This window comes from Sus scrofa, chromosome 2 (assembly GCF_054392235.1).
Source record: "Sus scrofa isolate SSC_HxYL_T2T_F1_AM1 chromosome 2, Sscrofa_HxYL_maternal_Yorkshire_Landrace_v2.0, whole genome shotgun sequence".
In the NCBI taxonomy this organism is placed as follows: domain Eukaryota; kingdom Metazoa; phylum Chordata; class Mammalia; order Artiodactyla; family Suidae; genus Sus; species Sus scrofa.
In genome coordinates this window covers 86,397,901-86,423,992 of record NC_139384.1, presented here as the reverse complement: position 1 = coordinate 86,423,992, position 26,092 = coordinate 86,397,901, and the positions used below count along the sequence as shown (strand labels likewise).

Sequence of the window (26,092 nt, the reverse complement as noted above, 5' to 3'; positions counted from 1 at the left end):
CAGATTGCTGCTATGGCACAGGCTTGATCCCTGGCCAGAGAGTGCACTGAGGTCACAGAAGTGTCTATCTCTTGCTCGTCACAAACTCACTGTGCTTATGAATGACATGACCATTGGGAGAAATTAGGTGATGGGTAGACAGGAACTCTCTTTGAAATGTCTCTGAAAATCTAAAATCATTATAAAATTAAATGTTTATTAAAAATAAATGTAAAAATTCAAATGCTGGTTCCCTTTCTCCTAGTTGAGGCTGCTTTGTGGCCAAAGGCCAGGATGGAGAACTGCCATCCCCTCTATCACCTGCAGGTGGCGCTGCGGCCCCAGAAACGCCCTCGGCCCCGGAGCAGCTAGAATCTCATCCTGTCGCAGAATCTTCTGTATACAGACCCTCCACCTCTGCCTGAGGCCCTAGGGGCACCCTGGACAGCGCGGAGGGTGGGGCAGCAGCGGACTGCAGGGATGAGAGATGAGAGGACCAGAACAACAGACCTGGAGGACAGGACTGGCTTCTCAACCTTGCAGGGGCCATCTATGCGTACAATCCTTCAACTTTTCATTTTTTAACCAATTAAAGGCTCAGAAGAAGTTGCAGAGGAATTCTCGCTGTGGCGCAGTGGGTTTAGAATCCGACTGCAGCAGCTTGAGTCACTGTGGAGGCAATGGTTTGATCCTTGGCCTGGCACAGTGGGTTAAATAAAGGCTCCAGCACTGCCCCAGCTGTGGCTGGGATACATCCCTGGCTTGGGAACTTCCATATGCTGTAGGTGCAGCCATATTAAAAAAAAAAAAAAAAAAAAAAAAGAAGTACAGGTGTCCTGGGCACCCAGGGAGCTGGGTAGCTCCCTGATGTAGGCTCCTTACCCAACTAGGGAACATTATCAAAACCTAGAAATGGTGACTGATAAACTAAGCACCATTTTTTCAGTCTTATTGAGATGTAATTCTCATGCCACACAATTTGCCTATTCAAAGTGCATAATTCAGTAGGGCTTTCTTTTTTTTTTTCTTCTGTATATTCACAAAGTTGTGTGACCATCACCAACTTTGTGCAACCCCAAGAGGAGAACTCATCCCCATTACCATTCCTCCCATCTCCTTCCCCCAGCCTCTGACAACCAGGAATCCACTCTCTGTGGACGTGCCTGTTCCATGGAATCCCACACTGTGTGTCCTTCTGTGTCTGCTCTTCTCACTGAGCAACATGGTCCCAAGGTCTATCCATGTAGTAGTGAGTGTCGGTGCTTCTCTCCTTTTTGTGGCCAAGTGATGCTCCGGTGTGTGGAGGGACCACACTGAGTTCTTCCTTTTACTACTGATGAGCATTTGGGCTGTTTCCACTTCTGGCTACTGTGAATCATGCTGCTGTGAACACGGGTAACTTATGAATCATTTTTGAGATGTTTTCTCTCTTGCTGCCTCACATCTACCATCTGCAAATCTCCCGGCCCCAGCACTTTAACGCCAGCTGCTGGCTGTTCTCTAGTCCTTGGAGCTGGACTTGGGCATTGAGGTGACTGCCACAGAGCCCCCACTCCGGCTGTGCTCAGCCCAGACCAGCTTGGGCCAGAGCAGAGAGGACAAAACTCGTCCCTGCAGCTCCATCTCCGGGGGCTCACAGGACAGCAGGTTGCGAGGTGTGCCAGCTGGCGCCAGGCTGTCCCTGTGTCCTTCATCCGAAAAAGACGCTGGGCTGTCACTTTCCCATCAGGGTGAACCTCAAGCCCCCATGAAGGGAGGTGGGATCCATCAGCAGGATCTGCTACAGAGTTTGTAGAGCTGATGGCAAAATGAAACTGGGGGACCTTTTGACCAAAAATTATTACAAATTTCAAAACAGTAACAGCAGAACCCTGGGAGGCAGGGGCCTGCCTAGAGCAGGGCCTGTGGACCACACACCCTCTGCCCTTAGGAACTGCCCATGAGACAGGGTCGGAAATCTCAGACACAGAAAACGAAGACACCATGTGCAAAGTGCTCAGTGTGAGGGAGAAACAAATCACAGGGAAAACAGGCAGAACTTACAACGGTGGCGAACAGAGGCCCTCGTGGAAAAGACGAGAGCTCACTCTTGTCACAGGCAACACTTCCTACAGCTTGGGAGCCTCACCTTGTCACATGCTTTCTTTTTCATTTTTAAAAAATTAAGACAGAATTCACATACTATAAATTCACTCTTTTAAAGCATGCAGTTCCGTGGCTTTTAGGATACTCACAAGGTTGTGCAACCACCACACTAACCCCAGGACATTGTCATCGCCTCTGAAGACACCCCGAGCCCATCAGCATCATATGGTTCAAAGCCAAGTCTCCCCCAGGAGAGGCGAGATCCCAAACTGTAGGAAGCACATGTGTTCTGCTCACCATGGCCTTCAAACTGCTTTCACAGCTGGCCTGCAGGCGGTCCTCCCGAGTTCTACAGATTTTGCAGAGTCCAGTCGGTGCCAAGGGCACAGCCTGGGGAGCGTGGTGGATCTGGGAGGAGCGGGCTGGCCCCAAAGGAACTAAATCCTGCCTACAACCATCTGAACTTGGAAGCAGCAATTTCCCCAGTTGAGCTTTCTTATGAGACCCCAGCCCTGGCCAACACCTTGATTCCAAACCAGTGAGAGACCCTGAGTGGAGATCTCAGCTCAACCACATCCAGATTCCTGATCCACAGAGACTATGAGATAATAAATATGTTTTTCAAAATTAAACTATAGTTGATTTACAATGTTGTGTTAGCTTCCGGTGTATTGCAAAGTGATTCAGATACACATATATATATTTTTCCAGATTCTTTTCTCTTATAAGGTATTACAAAATATTGAGTAGAGTTCCCTGTGCTATATACAGTAGGTCCTTGTTGGCTATCTATTTTATATATAGTAGTGTGTCTCTATTAATTCCAAACTCCTAACTTATCCTCCCTCCCCTTTCCCTTTCAGTAACCATAGTTTGTTTTCTGTCTGTGAGTCTGTTCCTGTTTGTTACACAAGTTCATTTGTGCCATAGATTCCACATATAAGTGCTATCATATGATATTTGTCTGTCTAACTTCACATAGTATGATCATTTCTAGGTCCATCCATGTTGCTGCAAATGGCATTATTTCAACCTTTTTATGGCTGAATATTCCATTGTATATATGTACCACACCTTCTTTATCCATTTCATCTGCTGATGGACAGTTAGGTAGTTTCCATGTCTTGGCTATTGTAAATAGTGCTGCAATAAATACTGGCGTGCATGTATCTTTTCAAATTATAGTTTTCTCCAGATATACGCCTAGGACTGAGACTGCCAAATCATATGGTAACTCTTTTTAGTTTTTCAAGGAACCTCCATGCTGTTCTCCATAGTGGCTGCACCAATTTACATTCCCACCAACTTTTCTGTAAAGGACCAGACAGTTACTATTCAGGCTTTGTGGGCTATCAGTCCTTTGCTGCATATTCCTGTTTGTTTTTCCCAACCCTTTAAAAATGTAAAACGCATTCTTAGCTCCCAAGCTGTATAAAAACAGATGAAGGATAAACAAATGTGGCCCATCAATACAGTGGAATATTACCCAGCCTTAAAAAGGGACAAAATTCTGGGCGTTCCCTCAGAGGGTTAAGGATCCAGCATTGTCATTACTGTGGCTCTGACAATAGCTGGGGCATGTTTTCGATCCCTGGCCTGGAAACTCCTGCATGCCACAGGTGTGACCAAAAAAACTCCCAACAGGAATTCCCATCATGGTGCAGCAGAAACGAATCCGACTAGGAATCATGAGGTTTTGGGTTCGATTCCAGGCCTCGCTTAGTGAGTTAAGGATCCGGCGTTGCCGTGAGCTGTGGTGTAGGTCACAGACACGGCTCCAATCTGGTGTTGCTGTGGCTGTGGCTGGCAGCTGTAGCTCCAATTAGACCCCTAGCCTGGGAACCTCCATATGCCACGGGTGCGGCCCTAAAAAGAAAAAGAAACAACAACAACAACAAAAAGGAAGGAGATTCTGACACCTGCTGCAACATGGATGGACCCTGAGTACGTGATACTCAGTGAGAGGATCTGAATACAGAAGGACAAATACAGTCTGATTCCACCCCCAGGAGGTCCCTAGAGGAGTCAGATCCAGAGACAAGAAGGAGATGGTGGGGCGGGGGCCGCAGGAGGGGGAGGGGAGTCAGTGTTTCATGGGGACAGGGTTTCAATTTGGAAAGAAGGGAAAGTTCTGAAGATGGATGGTGGGAATGGTTGCACAACATGAATGTGCTAAATACCACTGAGCTGTGCTCTTAAAAATTAAGATGGTAAATTTTATATTGTGTACATCTTAAACAATTAAAAGTAATTAATTATAATTTAAATACCTAATTTATTAATTTGTCTTTTTTGTCTCTTCATGGCTGTGCCCGCAGCATATGAAGGTTCCCAGGCTAGGGGTCGAATCTGAGCTGTAGCCACCGGCCTACACCACAGCCACAGCAACACCAGATCCAAGCTGCGTCTGCGACCTACACCACAGCTCACGGCAATGCTGGATCCTTAACCCACTGAGCAAGGCCAGGGGTGAAACCTGTGTCCTCATGGATACTAGTCAGGTTCGTTAACCACTGAGGCACGACGGGAAGTCCTAATTTATTAATTTTTAAAAACAGGACAATGTAGGCTGGACTTGGCCACCTGTCTCGTTTGCCAGCCTCTGATGTCCATCACCACAGTATGTTTGTCACAACTAAGAAACCAACATTGGTACATGACGACAAATGCTATACTTTATCCAGATGCCACTGGGTTTTCCATGAGTGTCCTTCTTCTGTCCCAGGATCCCATCCAGATCCCACAGTCCATTCAGGTGCTTCCCTTTTCTCAAAATGATTTCACTCTAGGTCCTCATTTTAGGAAAATCTAGAGTTTCCGAGCCACTTAGCAGGAAAGGTCAAATAAAGGAGGGATGGTAGTGATGAAAGCAGGTGGTCGCCACTCGGGGCCCAGTACCCCCACTGAACTGGGATGAGGGGTATCTCTGGACCCTCACAGCAGGCATCAGGTGGGACTGGCATCAACACTGGCCATGTGGCTGCACCAGAACTTGGGAGACCTCATATCCATGGCAGCAGGGTTGTCCTGCTAATCTCTGTGAGGAAGGACATGATCTTTCCGTTCTCCCAGGAACAGGTCAGTGGTAGGACCTCGGGGTCTGTGGCAAGTCCAAGCTGAACCTTCTGAGGAGCTGCTAGACTGTTTTCCAAAGCAGCTGCTCCATTTTCCACTCCCGCCCATTCTTAGCCATGTGCTCAAAATGGTGGTGTTGCTTTTATTTGTTTGTTTAAAAATTTTTACTTGAGAGTTCCCTTGTGGCACAGTGGGTTAAGGATCTGGAGTCATCACTGCTGTGGCTCTGGTTGCTGGTGTGGTACAGGTTTAATCCCTGACCCGAGAACTTCTACATGCTATAGGCACAGCCCCAAAAAACTTCTTTATTTGATTATTTCATTTTTATGGCCTATTTTAAATTATTTCATTGATTTATTTTATTACTTAAAATTATGTTTATCTCTCTTTAGTATTTTTATTTTACTATTTAAAAATTTTTAATTATTTTATCTTCTTTCATTATTTATTATTTTTATTATTTAAAAATGTTTACAGCAGCATTGTTTACAATAGCCAAGACATGGAAGTATGTCCAATCAATCTAAGTGTCCATCAACGGAGCAATGGATAAAGAAGCTGTGGTACATATATACAATGGAACATTACTCAGTCATAAAAAAAGAACAAAATAATGCCATTTGCAGCAACATGGATGGACAGAGAAACTATCATACTAAGTGAAGTAAATCAGAGAAAGGCAAATATCTTATGACATCACTTATAGGTGGGATCTAAAATATGACACAAATAGAAGTTCCTGTTGTTGTGCAATGGGTTGAACGGTATCTCTGTAGCACCAGGTCACAGATTCGATCCCTGGCCCAACACAGTGGGTTAAGGATCCAGTGTTGCTACAGCTGTGGCATAGGTGACAACTGTGGCTCAGATCTGATCCCTGGCCTGGGAACTCCATATGTTGTGGGGCGGGAAAGAAAGAAGGGAAGGAAGGGAGGGAGGGATGGAGGAAGGGAAAGAACAATGACACAAATGAACCTATCTATGAAACACAAACAGACTCACAGACATAAAGAACAGACTTGTGGTTGCCAAGGGGAAGAGGGGTTGGGGGAGGGATGGATTGAGAGTTTGGGATTAACAGATACTCACTAGTATGTATAAAATAGAAAATCAACAAGAACCTGCTGTATAGCACAGGGAACTATATTCGGTATCTTGTAATAACCTATAAGGGAAAAGAATCTGAAGCTGTACACCTGAAACTAACACAATATTGTAAATAATTTATAGTTTAATGAATACAATTTAAAAAAAAAAGAACAGGAGTTCCCATTGTGGCACAGCAGAAACGAATCTGACTAGGAACCATGAGGTTGCGGGTTTGATCCCTGGCCTCACTCAGTGGGTTAAGGATCTGGCGTTGCCCTGAGCTGTGCTATAGGTCTCAGACATGGCTCAGATCTGGCATTGTTGTGGCTGTGGCATAGGCCAGCAGCTGTAGCTCCAATTAGATCCCTAGCCTGGGAACCTCCATATGCCGCGGATACAGCCCTAAAATAAATAAATTAATAAATTAATAAAAGAACAACAAGAATTCCTGCTGTGGCTGAGCGGTAGCGATAATGGATTCAGTTTGACCCTGGCCTCACTCAGTGGGTTTAGTATCTGGCATTGCCATGAGCTGTGGTGTAGGTCACAGGTGTAGCTTAGATCTGGCATTGCTGTGGCTGTGGCGTAGGTCAACAGCTGCAGCTTGGATTCTCCCCATAACTGGGAACTTCCCTGGCGAAAAAAAAAAAAAAGGGAAAAAAATTATTTTGAATAAAAAATAAATAAAAATTTTAAAAGAACAATGTGGTATGTGTGAAGAACATATTTACAAAAGTGTGATTTCATGGTACAGTCTGATTTCCTGTCTTTACAAACCACTCACTGATCTGGCAAAAACTACCTCAACATGAATAAATAAGTATTGGTTCATTAGCTGTGCTTTTTTTTTTTTTTTTTTTTTTGTCTTTTGTCTTTTTGTTGTTGTTGTTGTTGCTATTTCTTGGGCCGCTCCCTCGGCATATGGAGGTTCCCCGGCTAGGGGTTGAATCGGAGCTGTAGCCACTGGCCTACGCCAGAGCCACAGCAACGCGGGATCCGAGCCGCGTCTGCAACCTACACCACAGCCCATGGCAACACCGGATCGTTAACCCACTGAGCAAGGGCAGGGACCGAACCCGCAACCTCATGGTTCCTAGTCAGATTCGTTAACCACTGCGCCACGACGGGAACTCCTAGCTGTGCTTTTTTTTGGTTGCCTGCGGCACACTGAAGTTCCCAGGCCAGGGATTACACCCTTGCCACAGCCGTTACAATGCCAGATCCTTAACCGGCTGAGCCACCAGGGAACTCCTACCTGTTCTTCATTAACACAAAGTGACGAACTACTCCTCCAAGTTATTTTTATCTTCTTTATTATTATTCATTATTTTTGTCTTCCTTTATTATATTTATCAGAATAGTTCATTATCTTATTTCATTATTATTAATTTTAAAATTATTATTTATTTATTTTTGGCTATTGCATGCAGCGGCTTGATATGGGATCTTAGTTCCCACACCAGGGATTGAACCCCGGGCTGCAGTGATGAAAGTGCCAAATCCTAACCACTACACCGCCAGGGAACTCCCTCATTTTGTTATTGTTACTGTGTGTATGCATCTGGCATGTCTAGTCTCAGAAAGTAGGGTAATGACCCCTTCTCACCCTCTGGAGATTTTTGAGAGTGGAGGGTAGGAATTAGGAACACTCTACACTTCTGTAGCAGATGGAGCTCTCTATGATGTAAAGAGGTCTGCATTCAGCCTGATGCTGGTGCGGTTTCCTGTCTGAACACCCACGAAAGCAGTGCCACCAGGGACATCGACCTATTCAAAGTCACATGGGTGTGGCAGGCCCAACTCTCGTGTGGAGCATTTCAGGAAAATGCTTTCTTTCTCCTTTTTAATTGTTATTTTTCACTTCGAGTTTAATGCGATAGGCACTGAAGACCAACCACCTTCAGTTCCTAATCCCTGATTTGCTTAGCCCCGGGCCCTCCAGCACCTCAGCAGGATCTGATTGGAAAAGCACAGGACATTTTACAGGCGGCCACAGGGAGGTACACTGGTGTGATCTCAGAGGCCAGACGTTCTTCCATCAGAACCAACCATCACACAGAGATGACCTGCAAGGGCTCCGGGTGTGGGGCAGGAGTCGGGGACACCCAAGCCCATGGCCAGGAGTGCAATGGTCACAGCGGCTGTCGGTGCCAGGACACAGCACCCACAGCCCAGCCGAGCTCTCTGCTCACAGCCCTGAGGTCAGGGCTCCAACTTGGGCTCCCAGGGCTAAATCCAGGTGTGGGCGGGGCTGGTCCTTCCAGAGGCTCCAGGGGAGAGTCGGTTCCTCCTTTCCCAGCTTCTGGAGGCGCTGCATCCCTGGCTCACAGCCCCTTCCTCCATTCTCACAGCCAGCAGCGAGGCATCTCCCATCTCTTTCTGCCTCTGACCCTCCCGTCTCCCTCTTATGAGGACCCTGTGATGACAGCCCCATCTTAGTGGCCTTAACATGCCCTTCTGGAGAGTTATTTCATCACATAAAGTGACACATTTCCAGGTTCCAGGGATTGGGGCCCAGACATCTTTGGGGGCAATTATTCTGCCCACCACTCCCCATAACACCTGACAATGTGAGTGAATCTAACCCTAAGAACATAGTATTCAAAGGCAGATCCCAAAAGATCACACGCAGAGCAATATCTTATTTATAAAGTTAAAAACGACTCAGTTTTCTTGAATAGGTTTTTTAGGAGTAAAAATCTACTTACAACATACTTCTAAGGAATACACGTAAATAAGACAGAAGTAAAGAAACGACGGGAAAGTGGATGTGAGATCCTGGCGTGGGCCACTTTGGCTCTGGGAGGCAGGCGGGTGGGTTGGGGGATCCCAGAGTCACAAATGGCTGGTGAGGCCCCAGTTTTTGTGCTCAGTGCTGAGGCCGTGGGTGCCTACTCTGCAGAATATAGACATAAAAGAGGGCCTGCCTACAAGGGAATATTACTCAGCGCCAAAATCAAATGAGCTATGAAGCCAGGAAAAGACAGGGAGGAACCTTAGATGCAAATCAGCAAGTGAAAGAAGCCGATCTGAAAGGGCTACACGCTCTGATTCCAACTCTAGGACATTTTGGGAAAGGCAGAGCTATGGAGACATGGAAGGATCAGGGGTTTTGGAGGCTGTGGGGAGAGAGGATGGATAGGTGGGACACAGAGGCCATGAAACTACTGTGTGACACCGTGATGATGGACCCATTTGTCCAGACTAATGCAGGATGGTAATAAGAGGGGAAAGTGTGTGAGAGTGTGTGTGTGTGTGTGTGTGTGTGTGCACACGCGCGTGCGCGCATGCACACACACACGTGTAGGAGGGAGGCAGTATGTGGGAACTCCTTGTACTTTCTGCTCATTTTTTCTGTAAACCTAAAAGTGCTCTAAAAAGCAGGCTATTAGAAGAGGCCCTTGGAGTTCCCATCATGGCACAGCAGAAACAAATCAGACTAGGAACCATGAGGTTGCAGGTTGGATCTCTGGCCTCAATCAGTGGGTTAAGGATCCGATGTTGCTGTGAGCTGTAGTGTAGCTTACAGACGCGGCTTGGATCTAGCCTTGCTCTGGCTGTGGCTGTGGTGTAGGCCGGCAGCTATAGCTGCAATTAGACTCCTAGCCTGGGAACCTCCATAGGTCTCGGGTGAGGCCCTAAAAAAAAAGAAAAAAAAAAAGAGGCCCTTGAAGGGATGAATTAGGAGAGTATACCAAGAATCAGGAATCTGATGAAAGAAACACACATATACACAAAGAGAGAGGAGTTCCTGCTGTGATGCAGTGGGTTAAGAATCCGGCTGCAGCAGCTGGGGTTGCTGTGGAGGTAAGGGATCAATCCTCCACCCAGCACGGTGAGTTAAGGATCTGGAGTTGCCACAGCTGTGGCATAGGTTATACTTGCGGCTCGGATTCAATCCCTGGCCCAGGTCTTCCATATGCCATGGGTGCAGCCATTAATAAAAAGGGGTGGGGGAGGGAGCCCATCTTAGCCTAGATGATGGCTCTGTGCTCACACTTGACCAGCCGACTCCTTTATCAGGCTGTTGTGAACAAGACCCAGAGACAAGCTGGATCAGGCCTGGCCAAACGGATATTCTGCTCTTCCCTCAATCCTCTGCCAGTATCATAACAAGATAATACCATCAGGATCAAGACCTCTTGGCTGCTCCAAGTCTGGATTAACCCACTCCAGAGCCACCCCCAGGCCTGGGGACCACAGTGGCCCCATGTGCGGATCAGATGAGAGCCCTAATAGAATCAGGCCCCAGGATTACTCCCAAATCCCATTTGACTGTTGGAAAGCATATTCTGGCCGGAGCTGAGCTGATTTCTTTCTTCTTCTTTTTATTAGAGCTGCACTCATGGCATATGGAGGTTCCCGGCTAGAGGTGGAATCGGAGCTGTAGCTGCTGGCCTACACCACAGCCACAGCAACTTGGGATCCGAGCTGCATCTGTGACCTACACCACAGCTCACGGCAGTGCCGGATCCTTAACCCACTGAGCAAGGCCAGGGATCAAACCTGTGTCATCATGGATACTAGTCAGATTCTTTTCTGCTGAGCCACGATGGGAACTCCCTGGAGCTGAGCTGATTTCTGGAAGATTGTGCCGGGTGGGAGGCAACATTCTTCCTTCTCCTGTTATACCGGCCAGGCTCCGTGCACTGGACCCTCAGCCGGTTCCTATCACCATTCCCACTTGGGAGATTCCATCCCTTCCACCTCCAGCTCAAGGCTCTTAGCCAGGACCCTCTGCCTCCCTCTGCTCCAACACCATTCGGAACCAGAAATGGGACCTGTATCTGTCTCCCACCCACCTTGTTTCTGTCTTCAAAGCTCTGAGGGGAGAAGGGTGAAAGTGGCTGAAATAAGTGGACAAAAGCCATCCCAAAGAGTTCCAGAAACTGCAACTCTGCCCAAAATGCCCTGGGAATGGACTGTGCTCCTAATTCCTGGTGAAATCACAAAGTCAGTCACTCCCTAGGGCATTTCTCTGGGATGGCAGGTGGTATGCCTTTTTTTTTTTTTCTTTTTTCTTTTTTTCTTTTTAGGATCACACTCACAACATATGGAAGTTCCCAGGCTAGGGATCAAGTCGGAACTGTAGCTGCTGGCCTATTCGCCACAGCCACAGCAATGCCAGATCCTTAACCCACTGAGCTGGGCCAGGGAATCAAACCCATATCCTCATGAATACTAGTCGGGTTCATTATCGATAAGCCACAAAGGGAACTCCTGGTGTGCCTTTTTTTTAAAGGGTAATTGGGCAAATAACTTAATGTTCCCATCCTGACTGATTTCCAGAGCTACATTTACCTGCTGTGATGGGCGTCTCCAAGGACCCCAGCCTCGTGGGGTTCACACCCACCCTGCAGTCTTCTCCCATCTGTAGCAGGGTGGGTGTGCATGACCAATTCAATGTGGCAGCAGTAATAGCATGTCACCTCTGAGGTCAGTCACAAGAGACATGTGGCTTCTGCCTGCTCTCAGGCAGTGAGGAGGCTCAAGCAGCACTATGGGAGGCCCTCCTGGAGAGGGGCCAAGTGAGGGGTCGTCCTGGAAGCAGCTCCCCCACCCCAACCCCGTCAGGCCTTCAGATGAGGCAGCCTCAGCTGCCATGTGCTCTGCAACCTCCTGAGACACTCTGAGCCACGACCACCAGGTTAAGCGGGTTCCAAATTCCTCACCCATAGAAACTGTAAGAAGGGGAGTTCCTGTTGTGGCTCAGTGGTAATGAACCCAACTAGTATCCATGAGGACACAGGTTCAACCCCTGGCCTCACTCAGTAGGTTAAGGATCCGGCATCATCATGAGCTGTGGTGTAGGTCCCAGACACGGCTCAGATTCTGAGTGGCTGTGGTATAGGCTGGCAACTGCAGCTCCAATTTGATCCCCAGACCGGGAACTTCCATATGCTATAGGTACAGTCCTAAAAAGACAAAAAAAAAAAAAAAAAAGGAAGAAATTGTGAGAGAATCTATGCTGGTTGTTTAAGTTTCTAGGGTAATTTGTTACATAGCAAGAGACAACTGATATACCTGTCGTCTGGGCTGATTCAGCTGACAGCTTCACACAGACGTTTTGTCAACCACTAGGACTTTCTAATGGAAAGCAACAAACACCACCAGGTTTTTCATTTGCTTGCTTTCCTACCACCTACAGACCTGATAAATGAGGGGTGGGGACAAGACAAATCCCGATGTGGCAAAGTCAACTAGGGGAGAGAGCAAGACACTTGGGATGAGAAAAGGAAGCCATTGGGATCTCACAGATTATCGAGAAATACCAGCACCTGGTTTCTGAGACTGAACAAATCCACTGCCCTGACCCACTTTCTTCTAAAGCAGGGTCTCCCCCTTGGCTGTGCTGACATTTGGGGCCGGCCATTCTCTGGAGGGACCAGCCTGGGCACTGTGAGGGGGTGAGAGCACCCCTGGTTCCCACTCGCTTCATGCCAGGAGCACCCCCAGTGTGACAACCACGGACATCCCCAACTTGGCCCAATATCCCTTGGGAGGCAAGATCACCCCCAGTGGAAAACCGCTGCTCCAAGCACATCCCTCTCAGGCAGGAACGGTGGGGACCTAGTATTTGACAGGCAGACCTCCCCTCCCCTAGACACACCCCCACCACCCAGGCTTCAGGTTCTTCTTCTGGGAACCAAGTGTGTGGGACTGGGATGTTGAGCCCCCTTCTGTTCCCACAGTGACATCCCACCAGGGCGTGGCAGGAGCGCCTCGTCTCTCTGGAGTCTCCATATAGAAATGCACTGCAGTCATCAGCCCAGCCTTCACTCATCACCACAGCAACCATCTAAATATGTCACCCTGAGGAGCACTGATTTCAATGAAGGGGGAGGAGAAGCCTTGGGGCTGGGATAGCAGCCTGAGCCTCGCCACCTGAGCTCCTGAGCCTGCTGGGGAGAATGGGGAGGTGCCCAGGGCAGATATGCTGCTCCACAGCCACGGGACTGACCCAGGTCAGGGGCCATCACACCCCAGTGGGGTGGGACAAAAGGGCCTGGTGTGCCTGACCCAGGGGACAGAGATCTCTGGGAGCCGAGCAGAGGGGGAAGGAGGCTGTTGCCTTAGACTCCCAACCCTCCTCCACGTAGCACAGGGTGGGGCCCCTGCTTTATAGCATCTGACCACCAGGGTTTATTCTGCTCTATGATGGAGGCAGGGATCAGATTCAATATTGTGCCAAGTAATTAATACAGGGCCTCCCCCCAAGCCCACACTGTCAACGGTGGGGAGGTCACCCTCTGTTGGGGGCTGTCCTGGGTGCTGTGGGGTGTGGAGCAGCATCCCAGCCCCCACCCACTCAATGCCCAGGGCACCTCCAGTGTGATGACCACAGATGTCCCTAGACCTCTCCCAATGTCCCCTTGGGGAGACGATCACCCCCTGTGCTAGGCAGCAATCCTCAGACCCCCACTACCACCTGGAACTGCACTATACGAAGGGAAAGGCAACAGATTTGGGAAGAGGACCAATATCCAACCATAAATAAAAGAAAGAAAATGTATACACGCGGGTTTCTTTTTCCACTCAAAATTAAAATCGCTTCACTCAGTCCCTCTTCCGGGGGTGGGGTTGGTGGGGACAGATATTCCTGGGTCTGAGAGGCAGTGTGGCAGCATTCGATTGTGACTTCATGACCGACTAATTACCCTGTGCCTCAGTTTCCAAATCTGCAAAATGGAGATGATGGCAGCACCTCCTGAACGGGCCTGTTTTCTGGATTAAATAAATGAATGTCTATAAAATGCACAAATCAGTGCCTGGCATACTGTTAACAGTGTATAACTGCTTTATTACTAGATCATCTTCCTTATATTAGAACGTCCATTACTTGCTTTGTTGACGTGACTGGGGATCAGCAAAGGGTCTCTACAAAGGGCCAGATGGTGAATATTCACAGCTCTGTGAATCAGATGGTCACTGTCGCTACTACTGGACTTGGCCAGTTGCAGACCAGGAGGTGAGGCTCTGTGTTAATAAGACCTTACAAACCCAGGTGGCTTAGGTCCGGCCCACAGGCTGGAGTTTGCGACCCCACAACTGGAAGACGGTATGGGAGGAGATGGTGCTATTTTAGCCACCAGCACTCCAAAGGAGGCAACACTACAGAGGCCACGCTGCAGTCTCTTGTCCTGAAACTAAAGCCTGGCTCCTAATGAAGAGCTGCCTGCTGCTCCTCACCATCACTCAGCAAAATCATCCCAGACCGTCCGTGACACAAAACCTCCTACCACAGAGGTATCGCTTCTTAAGCTTAGATTCAGGGAAGAGGCTGCCCTTCCCCATCCCCTGGAAAAATCCACCGGCCACCTTCTGTTAACAAACACCTCCTCTTTAACAACATGGGCTGCAAAAGGCATCCCAATATTTTGACCTGCTGAGCAAAATTTTCTTACTATCCTAGACAGGGCAGTTTACCACTTGCAAAGTCGCCACCGGGAATGTCCCTGAGCAATCCGTCCATCACCAAAGTGAGCAATGCCTTCTGTGAACGGAGGGCCTGAAGACGCCTCTAGGAATGTGACTCGATGTCCTGTGGAGGCTGCAGGGGTCCTGGGACTGAAAAAGGGCGCCAGGCAAAGATGAAAGAAATCCCAATGAAGCATGGGCTGTAGTTTATAACGGTTTCTTAATTGGGACAAATGCACCAGACTGAGGCATGATGTTAAGAACAGGGGGAGCGGGCGGTACGTGGGAACTCTCTGCACTGTCTTCTCAATTTTCCTGTGTATCTAAGACTCTAAAATGAAAGTTCATTTAAAAAGAAAAGGGGAAGAAGGGAGTGACGACAATTAGCTACTTATGCGGGAGAAGGCTTAGAAATGTGATTGAGGGAACATTAAGTTCCTGTGACAGCATCCCATAATGACAGGGTTATATAAAGCCCAGAAAAGAAAGACGCTAAAAACAGGATATGCTAATCAGCGGAGGAAGTTTGCTCCCGGGAAAGGAATGAGGAGGGGGAGAAAAGACAGGTGGCTGGGTGGCTCCTGCAACAGCCATGGTAGACCTTGATGCAGGGGCTGCTGGTGGAGGAAACTTCTGGAACATCCCAGGCAGATCCAGGCAATGTGGTACATGCACTCGGGAGGCCGTGATGCCCAGGCCCACTGAGTGTGCAGCCAGCACCTGAGCCTGGGGGCAGGCAAGGGTTTGGAGGATGGAGAGTTCTAGAAAATAGGGGTGAAGCCGTGGTCCAAAAACAGCGGGTATGATGCAGTTAACTTACTGGACACTTTCATCTACAGCGCAGTCTCTCCCCTTTGACTATTCTTCGTGGGGGGCCTTCCTGGGCGCTACAGGGTGTGGGGTGACATCCCCGGCCCCCCGCCCTACTGATGCCAGTAGCACCCTTGAGAGTGATGACCGCTGATGTCCCCAGTGGCAGAGCATCCCAGATGCTTTTTGTCCTACAAAAGCTAGCAATGTACACACAGCTCACAAGAATGTAATTACCCTCATTCTACAGATGGGGCACTGAGGCTGGGAGAGGTGACAAAGCCAGGAGGAAGCCTCAGAGAGGCGGGTCATCAAGACTGTGGAATACCACTTTTTTTTTTGTGGCCTCATCTATGGCATATGAAAGTTCCTAGAGCAGGGATCAAACCCGAGCCACAGAAGTGACAACACCAGATCCTTAACCCACTGCACCACCAGGGAACTCCAAACAGCTTTGAATGTTTTTGGGGTGTTTTTGGCCAGAGTAAGCAGCTTGATATGGGATCTCAGTTCCCAGACAAGGGACTGAACCCAAGCCACAGCAGTGAAAGCGCCAAGTCCTGTCCACTAGATCACCAGGGAACTCCCTGGAATACCACTTTTAATAAAAAGGGGCCTCTGCACTTTGCCTGCAGGCCAAATCAGGCAGCCCTTTGGGTTTGTAAATAAAGTTTTGTTGAAACACAGCCATGCCCACTCACCTACTTACTGGAAATTCGTGCCCCCCAAGGGCAGCCAGCCTGGGAGAGGTGAAATGTTTACCCTCTGGCCCTTCCTTGAGTTTACAAGCACCTCACAGAGATCCTCCATCACCGCCTCAAGGCCTTGCAGCATTTTCTTTTCAGGCTCTAAGTGCTCCCTGAATATTCTGTTGAAGGAATGGAGACAGCAGAGGCAGGCTCCCCTGGAATAGAAGGAATCTGGGCTGGTTCTGCCTGGCCCTGGCCAAAGAGGCCACCTATTCCCACTGGCCAGCTCCACCCTGGCCCAGGCCCCAGGAGCGCCCCAGGAGGTATGCGGGACTGTGGGGGTGACTAGGAGCTGGCGTGTAGTCTGCCTTTGAGACCCAGGTGCGTGGGCTGCACTGTCATCTCCGCCAGCTCTCACGTGGGATGGACGGAGCAGGCCTGCTCTGAGCCCTGGTGTTTGTGGGAACCTCGTTCCCCGACCCTACAAGGTCAGCCCTGCAGCCTCGGGAGAGTAAAACTTGCTGAGTAAGGACAGGCACCGCTGTTCCAGCTGCCTGGGTACAGTTTTGCCTTCTGGTGCTGAGACCCACGGAACGTGCTTTCATCTAAAGGTCACCTTCGCCCAGGCTTTCTCCTCATCAGCACTGCGGACACTTGGTGCCGGGTCACTCTCTGGAGAGGAGCAGCCTCCCCGTTCCCGACACACTTGGTGCGGTGCCAGGAGCACCCCCAGTCCTGACGACCACAGATGTCCCAAGACATGGCTCAGTGTCCTATCGGGGCAGAATCATCCAAGTGAGTCCCCAGGGTTAGGGATTGCACAGACCTGAGATGACTGTGCTCCACAACCATCTGACCCCTGAGGTCCTAGGATGCTGCACACACCTGAGTGGGAGGGAAGGGAGGTGACTCAGAGCTGGGGGCCAACCTGGTCTACACGATCTGACAAGCAGAAATTTATTCTGGTGTCTAGTATGAGCTAGAGACCTAACTCGATCGTTTTTCCAAATAACCAACACAGGATCTTCCCTTTGGCACTGTCGACATTCAGACCCAGATCATTCTCTGTTGGGGGTGAGGGGTATCCCTGGGTGCTGTGGGCGGTGGAGCAGCATCCCTGCCCCTACCTGCTTGATGCTAAGAAAGAGCCCCCCGCCCCCACTCATGACAATGAAAAATTTCCCCGACTTTGCCCAGTGGCAAATATGGAAACTACCTGCTCTGTAAAAGTAATGCCTTGGCAGCAAGTGCTGGACTCTACTGGTCAATCAGAGGCCAAACTAGGGTGGTGATGCAATGAAACTAAAAGTCAGGCAGGAACAACCCAGACGCCTCTGAGTGTTCCCACCTAACAAGACCCAAAGGTGTGGTTTGCTGGGGGTTCCTGTTTTGTTTTCCAAACCTTGTTTACTGCATGAACTGACCCACAGCAACTGTGTGCATTTCCTGGGGCGGCCGGATCCGCAGACAGAAACGGATCCTCTCCCAGGTCTGGAAGCCAGAGGCCCAAGATCAAGGTGTTCGCAGGGCTGGTTCCTTCACAGGCCGTGAGGGAAGGGCTGTCTGATACTCTTGCAGCTTCTGGGGTTGCTCTCTTAAGTTCCTGGCCTGCTGACACAGGCACATCACCCCACTCTCTGCCTCCATCATCATACTACCTTCTCTGTTGCGTCTCAGTCTCCACATGACTTTTTCTTTTCTTTTTTGGCCACGCCCGTGGCATGCAGAAGTTCCTGGGCCAGGGAATCAAACCCAGGCCACAGTAGTGAGCCGAGCCACAGCAGTGACAACACCAGACCCTTAACCCACTGAGCCATCAGGGAACTCCACATGGCCATCCTATAAGGACACCATCCACTGGATGTCAAGCCCTCTGAAATCAGGCATGGTTCTTTTTTTTTTTTTTTTTTTTATCTTTTGTTGTTGTTGTTGTTGTTGCTATTTCTTGGGCCGCTCCTGCGGCATATGGAGGTTCCCAGGCTAGGGGTTGAATCGGAGCTGTAGCCACCGGCCTACGCCAGAGCCACAGCAACGCGGGATCCGAGCCGCGTCTGCAACCTACACCACAGCTCACGGCAACGCCGGATCCTTAACCCACTGAGCAAGGGCAGGGACTGAACCCGCAACCTCATGGTTCCTAGTCGGATTCGTTAACCACTGCGCCACGACGGGAACTCAGCATGGTTCATTTTAACTAATCACACCTACACACACCCTAATTCCAAATGAGGTCCAATGCCCAGGCACTGCGGGTTGGGACCAGAACATAACTTTGGGGGGACACAATTTCGCCCTCAGCACCACCTCTTTGGCCGTCTCTCCCGTTTCTCCTGCCCTCCTGGCCTCGCCCCACCCCCCAGCTCTCCTGCCCAACACGTGCTTGCCTCAGGCCACGTCCTTCACGCTGACTGACTGTGCTCCTGGATAACCGGCAACCCGCCACACTCCTGATTTCCAGCCGCCTCCTGGAGGGCTGTGTGCTCAGAACCAGCTCGCTTGGGAACATTCCCTCTCAAGGGCTGAGGAGGGGGCGTGCTCAGCTCTGTGCCCGTCCCAGGGTCATGAGTTTGAGGCAGGCAAGTGGATGACGGCATCGTGGGCCCCTGGAGAGTGACACCTGGCTGGTTGGAAGGAGGCACTGCTCCCAGTCCAGCTGTCACCACATGGGAAGTGGTCCAATGTCAGAAGTTCTTCCAAGTGTCCTGAGAAGCTGAGAGGTTGGTTTTTTGTTTTTTTTAAATCATGAAAGCTCCTAATTTTTAAACACTGGCAACAATTCAAAATTTAAAACCCTGGGTTTAAAAAAAGGTTTGTCCACCAGAAACAAGGCTAACTGCATAACACTTAAGAGGATGCTCACAACTGCCTTATAAATACATCTTCCAAACTCAAGGGGCTTATAATCAAGTGACCTCCAGGAGTTCCCTGGTGGTTCAGTGGTTTAAGGATCCAGTGTCCTTACTGTTGTGACTTGGGTTCCCGCTGTGGTACAGGTTTGATCCCTGGCCCGAGAACGTCCACATGCTGTAGGTGCAGCCAAAAAAAAAATTACGTAAAAATTAAAAGTGACCGGAGTTCCCATCGTGGCGCAGCAGAAATGAATCCAACTAGGAATCATGAGGTTACTGGTTCGATCCCTGGCCTCGCTTAGTGGGTTAAGGATCTGGCATTGCCATGAGCTGTGGTGTAGGTCGCAGATGTGGCTCAGATCTGGTGTGGCTGTGGCTGTGGCATAGGCTGGCAGCTATAGCCCTGATTCAACCCCTAGCCTGGGAACAACCATATGCTGCGGGTGCGGCCCTAAAACAGACAAAAGACAAAAAAAAAAAAAAAAAATTAAAAGTGGCCATCAAATAAATATAAGTATATAGCTCTCACCATTTTTTTTAGAAATTAAAACACCACTAGGTTGGTTAAGCTCCCAGGCATTTGGACTGCATTAACCTATAAAGCACCAGAACCAGAGTTGGAGAGCAATAATTAGAAGGTGGGGAGCCCTGGAGTTCCTGTTGTGGCTCAGTGGTTAACAAACCCGACTAGCATCCATGAGGATGCGGGTTCAATCCCTGGCCTTGCACAGAGGGTTAAGGATCCGGCGTTGCCATGAGCTGTGGTGTAGGTCACAGACGTGGCTCGGATCCCATGTCTCTGTGGCTGTGGTGTAGGCTGGCAGCTACAGCTACGATTCGACCCCTAGCCTGGGAACCTCCATATGCCGTGGGTGTGGCCCCCCAAAAAACAAACAAAAAAAGAAGTGGAGAGCCCTCTGGGGCGCACAAGCACAGTCCTTCAAGGTACAGAGGGACATAGAGGCCCCTGGCCCCCTGCAGCCTCCAAGCCAAGAAAAGCCTTAAAACCATGTCTATGGACACTACTCCTGAGCAGGAGTTGCGATCAAGTTGCCCAGCTCTGAACTGAGGCCCTAGGGGACCTTGAGGCCAACATAGCTGCAAGGTCAGGAACCACTCCCTAGTTTAGGAAAGGAAAAAAACCTGTTTCAAAAAAAGAAAAAAGAGGCTAGACATAACATAAAATACTGTCCAAAGCCAGCAAGAGGAAAAGGAAGAATTCAAATTCGGCCTTAACTGCAAAGCTCATAAACAGGGAGACCCAGTGTAACCAAATGGTTCCCACAGGGAAACAGTGATGTGTGGAGACACTGTGAGGGGGCTCCCGGCACTGATCAAGTGGGTGGGGATCAGGGATGCTGCTCCACAGTGCCCAGGACAGCATAGGTAACAGACATGGCTTGGATCCCAAGTTGCTGTAGCTATGGTGTAGGCAGCTGTGACTACAATTTAACTCCTAGCCTGGGAACTTCCATATGCCGCAGCTGTGGCCCTAAAAAAAAGCAGAAAGAAAGAAAGAAGGAAAGAAGGAAAGAAGGAAGGAAGGAAGGAAGGAAGGAAGGAAAGAAAGAAGGAAAGAAGGAAAGAAGGAAAGAAGGAAAGAAAGAAAGAAAGAAAGAAAGAAAAGGAAAGACAGACAGACATATTTGAATATGTGCTTGCATATGCAAAAAAAAAAAAAAAATTCTAGAAGAAAACACCAAAGCTGTTAACAGTTACAATGGTGAGTAGAACTGAGGTGCAGGGCTCAGGGTTATTCTTTGTTTTATGCCCTTATATATAATTTGACGTTTTATTTACCATGAGCATAGTACTTTGACAATTCAAAAAATTAGTTCTACTAGGAGTTCCCATCATGGCACAATGGAAACAAGTCCAACTAGGAACCATAAGGTTGTAGGTTCGATCCCTGGCCTTGCTCAGTGGGTTAAGGATCCAGCATTGCTGTGGCTGTGGTGTAGGCCGGCAGCTGTAGCTCTAATTAGACCCCCTAGCCTGGGAACCTCCATATGCTGCAAGTACGGCCCTAAAAAGAAAAAAAAAAATTAGTTCTACTAACTGTAGGTTTGATGATATTAAGGAATTATCCAGCCCAAAATGTCAATAGTGCCTAGGTTGAGAAACCCAGATGTACAGAAAATACAATTTAAAGAAATCTCTACAAGACCCATATATATGCTGTCTTCGAGAGACCCACTTCACTTCTAGGGACACATACAAATTGAAAGTGAGAGGATGGAAGAAAATATTTCATGCAAACTGGGATAAAAAAGAAAGCTGGAGTAGCAATACTCATATCAGACAAAATAGACTTTAAAATGAAGAATATTTTAAGGGACAAAGAAGGTCATTACATAGTGATCAAAGGATCCACCCAAGAAGATGATATAACAATTTTAAATATCTATGCACCCAACATAGGTTCACCACAATATATAAGGCAACTGCTTACAACCTTAAAAGGATAAATCAACAATAACACAATAATAGTGGGGGGCTTTAACACCCCACTTACAGCAATGGACAGATCAACCAGACAGAAAATCAATAAGGAAACACAGGCCCTGAATGATGCATTAAACCAGATGAATTTAATAGATATTTATAGGACATTCCAACCAAAAGCAACAGAATACACATTCTTCCCAAGTGCACATGGAACATTCTCTAAGATTGATCATATCCTGGGCTACAAATCCAACCTTGGTAACTTTAAGAAAATTGAAAGACAAAGACAAATACCGTATGATATCACTTATAACTGGAATCTAATATACAGCACAAATGAACATCTTCACAGAGAAGAAAATCATGGACTTGGAGAATAGACTTGTGGCTGCCTGACGGGAGAGGGAGGGAGTGGGAGGGATCAGGAGCTTGGGGTTATCAGATACAACTTAGAATAGATTTACAAGGAGATCCTGCTGAGTAGCATTGAGAACTATGTCTAGATACTCATATTGCAACAGAACAAAGGGTGGGGGGAAAAATGTATACATGTAAGAGTAACTTGATCCCCGTGCTGTACAGCAGGAAAAAAAATTAAAAATAAATAAATAATTATAATTGTGATACACACTAAGGGCCCTAAAAAAGAGGTGCATGATGATGTGAGAGAATAATAGTCAGGGAAATTGACCTAGTCATGGAAATTAATAAAGGCTTATCTGAGAAAAAAAAATTGAAATCATATCAAGCATCTTTTCCAACCACAATGCTATACGACAGGAAATCAACAACAAGAAAAAATGTGCAAAAAACACAAACACATGGAGAAGAAACAACATGCTACTAAACAACCAATGGATCACTGAAGAAATCAAAGAGGAAATTAAAAAATACCTAGAAGCAAAGGACAACAAAGATACAACACTCCAAAAAACCTATGGGATGCAGCAAAAGCCGTTCTAAGAGGAAAGTTTATAGCAATACAAGCCCGCCTCAGGAAATAAGAAAAAGCTCAAATAAATAAGCTAACCTTACATCTAAAGCAGCTTGAGAGAGAAGAACAGACAAGACCTAAAGTTAGTAGAAGGAAAGAAATCATAAAGATCAGAGCAGAAATCAATGAAATAGAAACAAAGAAAACCATAGAAAAGATCAATGAAACGAAAAGCTAGTTCTTTGAAAACATCAACAAAATTGATAAACTCTTAGCCAGACTTATCAAGCAAAAAAAATAGAGGACTCAAATCAATAAAATTAGAAATGAAAAAGGAAAAGTAACAACGGACATCACAGAAATACAAAGGATCATAAGAGATTACTATATGCAACTATATGCCAATAAAACGGAAAACCTAGAAGAAATGGACAAATTCTTAGAAAAGTACCATCTTCCAAGACTAAACCAAGATGAAATAGAAAAGATGAATGGACCGATCACAAGAACTGAAATTGAAACTGTGATTAAAAAACTTCCAACAATCGAAAGTCCAGGACCAGAAGGCTTCGCAGGTGAATTCTATCAAACATTTAGAGAAGAGCTAACACTTACCCTTCTGAAACTATTTCAAAAAATTGCAGAGAAAGGGATAACCCCAACCTCATTCTATGAGGCCACCATCACCCTGATACCAAAACCAGACAAAGATACCACAAAAAAAGAAAACTACAGGCCTATTTCACGGATGAACATTGATGCAAAAATTCTCAACAAAATACTAGCAAACCGCACCCAACAATACATTAAAAGGATTGTACATCATGATCAAGTGGGATTTATCCCAGGGATGCAAGAGTTCTTTAACATCCGCAAATCCATCAGTGCAATACACCACATTAACAAAAAAAGAAAAAAGAAAAAAAAAAAGAAATCTCTGAGAAAGGGCTATGAGACAAACAACCAATCAATCAGTAAGACTTCCACTAATGGCTCTGTTCTGTTCCAGGATCCCATCTAGGACACCACATTGCATGTATTACGGTGTCTATGTGTCATTCCTAAAACACCCATACATCCCCGTTTTGCTGATGAGAAGATGGAGGTTCAGAGAGGTTAAGTGACTTGCCAGAGTCACAGAGCTGGTGAGTGGCACAACCTGGATACAGCTCACACCTGAAAGACTCCAAATCCAGGAGTAAGTACTCCAAGAATGCCTCTCTCCCTCTCACCCCATCCTAAGTCCCTCTCCAAACACGCAAAGGCTGGTCCCTGATTCTCCATTAACACATGGGATGATCTGAGGCAAGCAGCTGAGTGATTAACCACCATGACAGAACTAAGTAGGCATCCTTCTCTTCAAACAGTCACCTTGAGAAACTATTTCAAAGCAATATGCCATCTCATGACATTTCTGGATGCATTCACGGAAATCACATTCAAAGACAAAGCAAAAGTCATACCTAAGAAATACAGTCCTGTGTCTTGGCAATAGTAGTATTTCCCACTCAACCCAGATCACCTCTGTTCCTCTTGGACCCTCCACCTTATTCACCCTTGAATGAGCTCTGGCCAGGTAGAGGGCACTCTAAGATGGTCCCCCAGCAACCCCCAACTCCTGGTACTCATGCCTTGTACCAATGCCTCCTGCTGAGTGTGAGCAGGACCTGTGACTTGCTTCTAACCACTAGAATACAGCAGAGGGATGGGATGTTATTTCTGTGACTATCTTATGTGAAAGTGTAACTTCCATCTTGCTAGCAGGATGCTGCTATGATGAAGCTGCTATGATGAAGCAGGTTTCCATGCCAGGGAGGCTCAGTGGCCAACAGCCAAAACACTGAGAATGGCCTCCAGCCAATGGCCAACAAGAAACTAAACCATGCCAACAGTCACATGTGAGCTTGGAAGTGATCTTTCCCCAGCTGAGATAAGACTGCAGCCCAGACCGACAATTTGATTGCAATGGAGAAACCCTGTGCAGAAAATCCAGCTCAGCTGCTCCTGGATTCCTGATCCACAGAAACTGTGAGACAATAAACGTGTGTGGTTTCACGCCACTAAGTTTGTGGTGACTTGTTATGCAGCATTAGCAGATTAATACAGACTGTTTCCAAATTCAAATCCACCCTCTAAAGATAAAAATCTGAAATGTATTTGAAATACACAAAAGCAGTGCAGCCTGCTCTTGAAGGCAATCACCACCCAGCAATGCTCCAAGGACAAGGTCCTCCAAGGTGACTGTTTGAAAATGGGGACGGCACTTGCTTCAACGTGACATCTAGGGGTGGTGGAACAAAATAGAAATGCTCTTAGCTGACAATCATAACCAGATTTTCACACTTAATAGCATATACTACATCAGGCAGTGTTTCTACATTATCAAGCTGGACAAAAATCTGTGCTGCTGTGTGTCACCAAAAAGAAAACCTGATTCAGAAAACAATGCTATATGTTATATATATATATCGTACTACTTTTCTTAAAACAGAACTGCCATAACGCCTCCTCCTCTAGCTGAGACTAGAATAGACAGAAGTCCAGATTTTTACACACTTGGAACTGGCAATGTTTTAACACATGGAACATTCTATGGGGTTGCAACTGCTTTATATTCTTCAAACATATTCCAACTGTGCCAACCACCCTAACAGTTGGTGATATTCATAAATGAACAGAAACAGATCACATTCTCAGAGACAGAAGCACAGTGGAACTAAAGGGTCTCTCCACCACAGAGCGGGTCTTGTTAAACCCCCGAACCATCACAGAAAAGAGGAGTCTGGCTTTTATGAAACATCCAGGCTCAGGGAAGACTGGGAGAGAAAATGCCATGGCCAAGTTCAGTGTTATCCATTGAAAGCCCGTTACTGGGAAGACCAGAAAATGCAGGCGAACAAGGAGAAAAAGAGGTCGCTCAGGGTTAAAGAGGCAGGGAACATTATTTACCAAACCAGGCTGTTGAAAGACCACAAATACCAGCTTGCATGGCCCCTCCTGAGCACAGCTCTGAAGGACAGCCATGACCTAAACTGGTTCACGTGTGGACCTTGACCCACAAGAGAACTGCTGGGAAACATTTCCCCAGGGTCCTATAGGATACCAAGAAAAACATAGGAAAGGAGTTCACTGGTGGCCTAGCAGGTTAAGGATCTGGCATTGCCACTGCAGCAGCTCGGGTCACAGTGGTGATGTGGGTTCCATCGCTGGCCAGGGGAACCTCCACATGCCATGGGCATGGCCAAAAGGAAAAAAAGGAAAAAGAAAAATACATGAAAAACTTCCATTCACATATATTGCTTGGGGGGTTCTCAATGGGAGATGAGAAACAATTTTGCCCCCAGGGGAAACTGGCCAATGTCTGGGGACATCCGTGGTTGTCATGACTGGGGCATCGAGTGGGTGGGGCCAGAGATGCTGCTCCACACCCCACAGCGCCCAGGATGGCCCCACAGAGGACGACCTGGCTCCAGAGCCGCCCGATGACAGCAATGCTGAGGCTGAGAGAGCTGCCCAGCCTGGCCCTCAGGGCTGGAGGGACGCATCTGTCTTTATTACAGACCCAAATCTGTGTCGTCCCCGCAGAGGAAAACGGCCATTTAATTACATTTCCATACCTGCTACCAAGAATTTTTCTAGGGAAGATGGTTTGGTCCTATAGGATACCAAGAAAAACATAGGAAAGGAGTTCAGAGCAGCCACAATTCCAAACACAT

The 26,092-nt window shown here is 47.6% G+C and overlaps 1 protein-coding gene across 8 annotated transcripts in view; it reads right to left on the bottom strand.

Annotated features, from left to right (window-relative positions):
- The window catches only part of GNG7 (G protein subunit gamma 7), a 153,938-nt gene that overhangs the window by 108,397 nt on the left and 19,449 nt on the right, over positions 1–26,092 (bottom strand). The window lies entirely within an intron of this gene.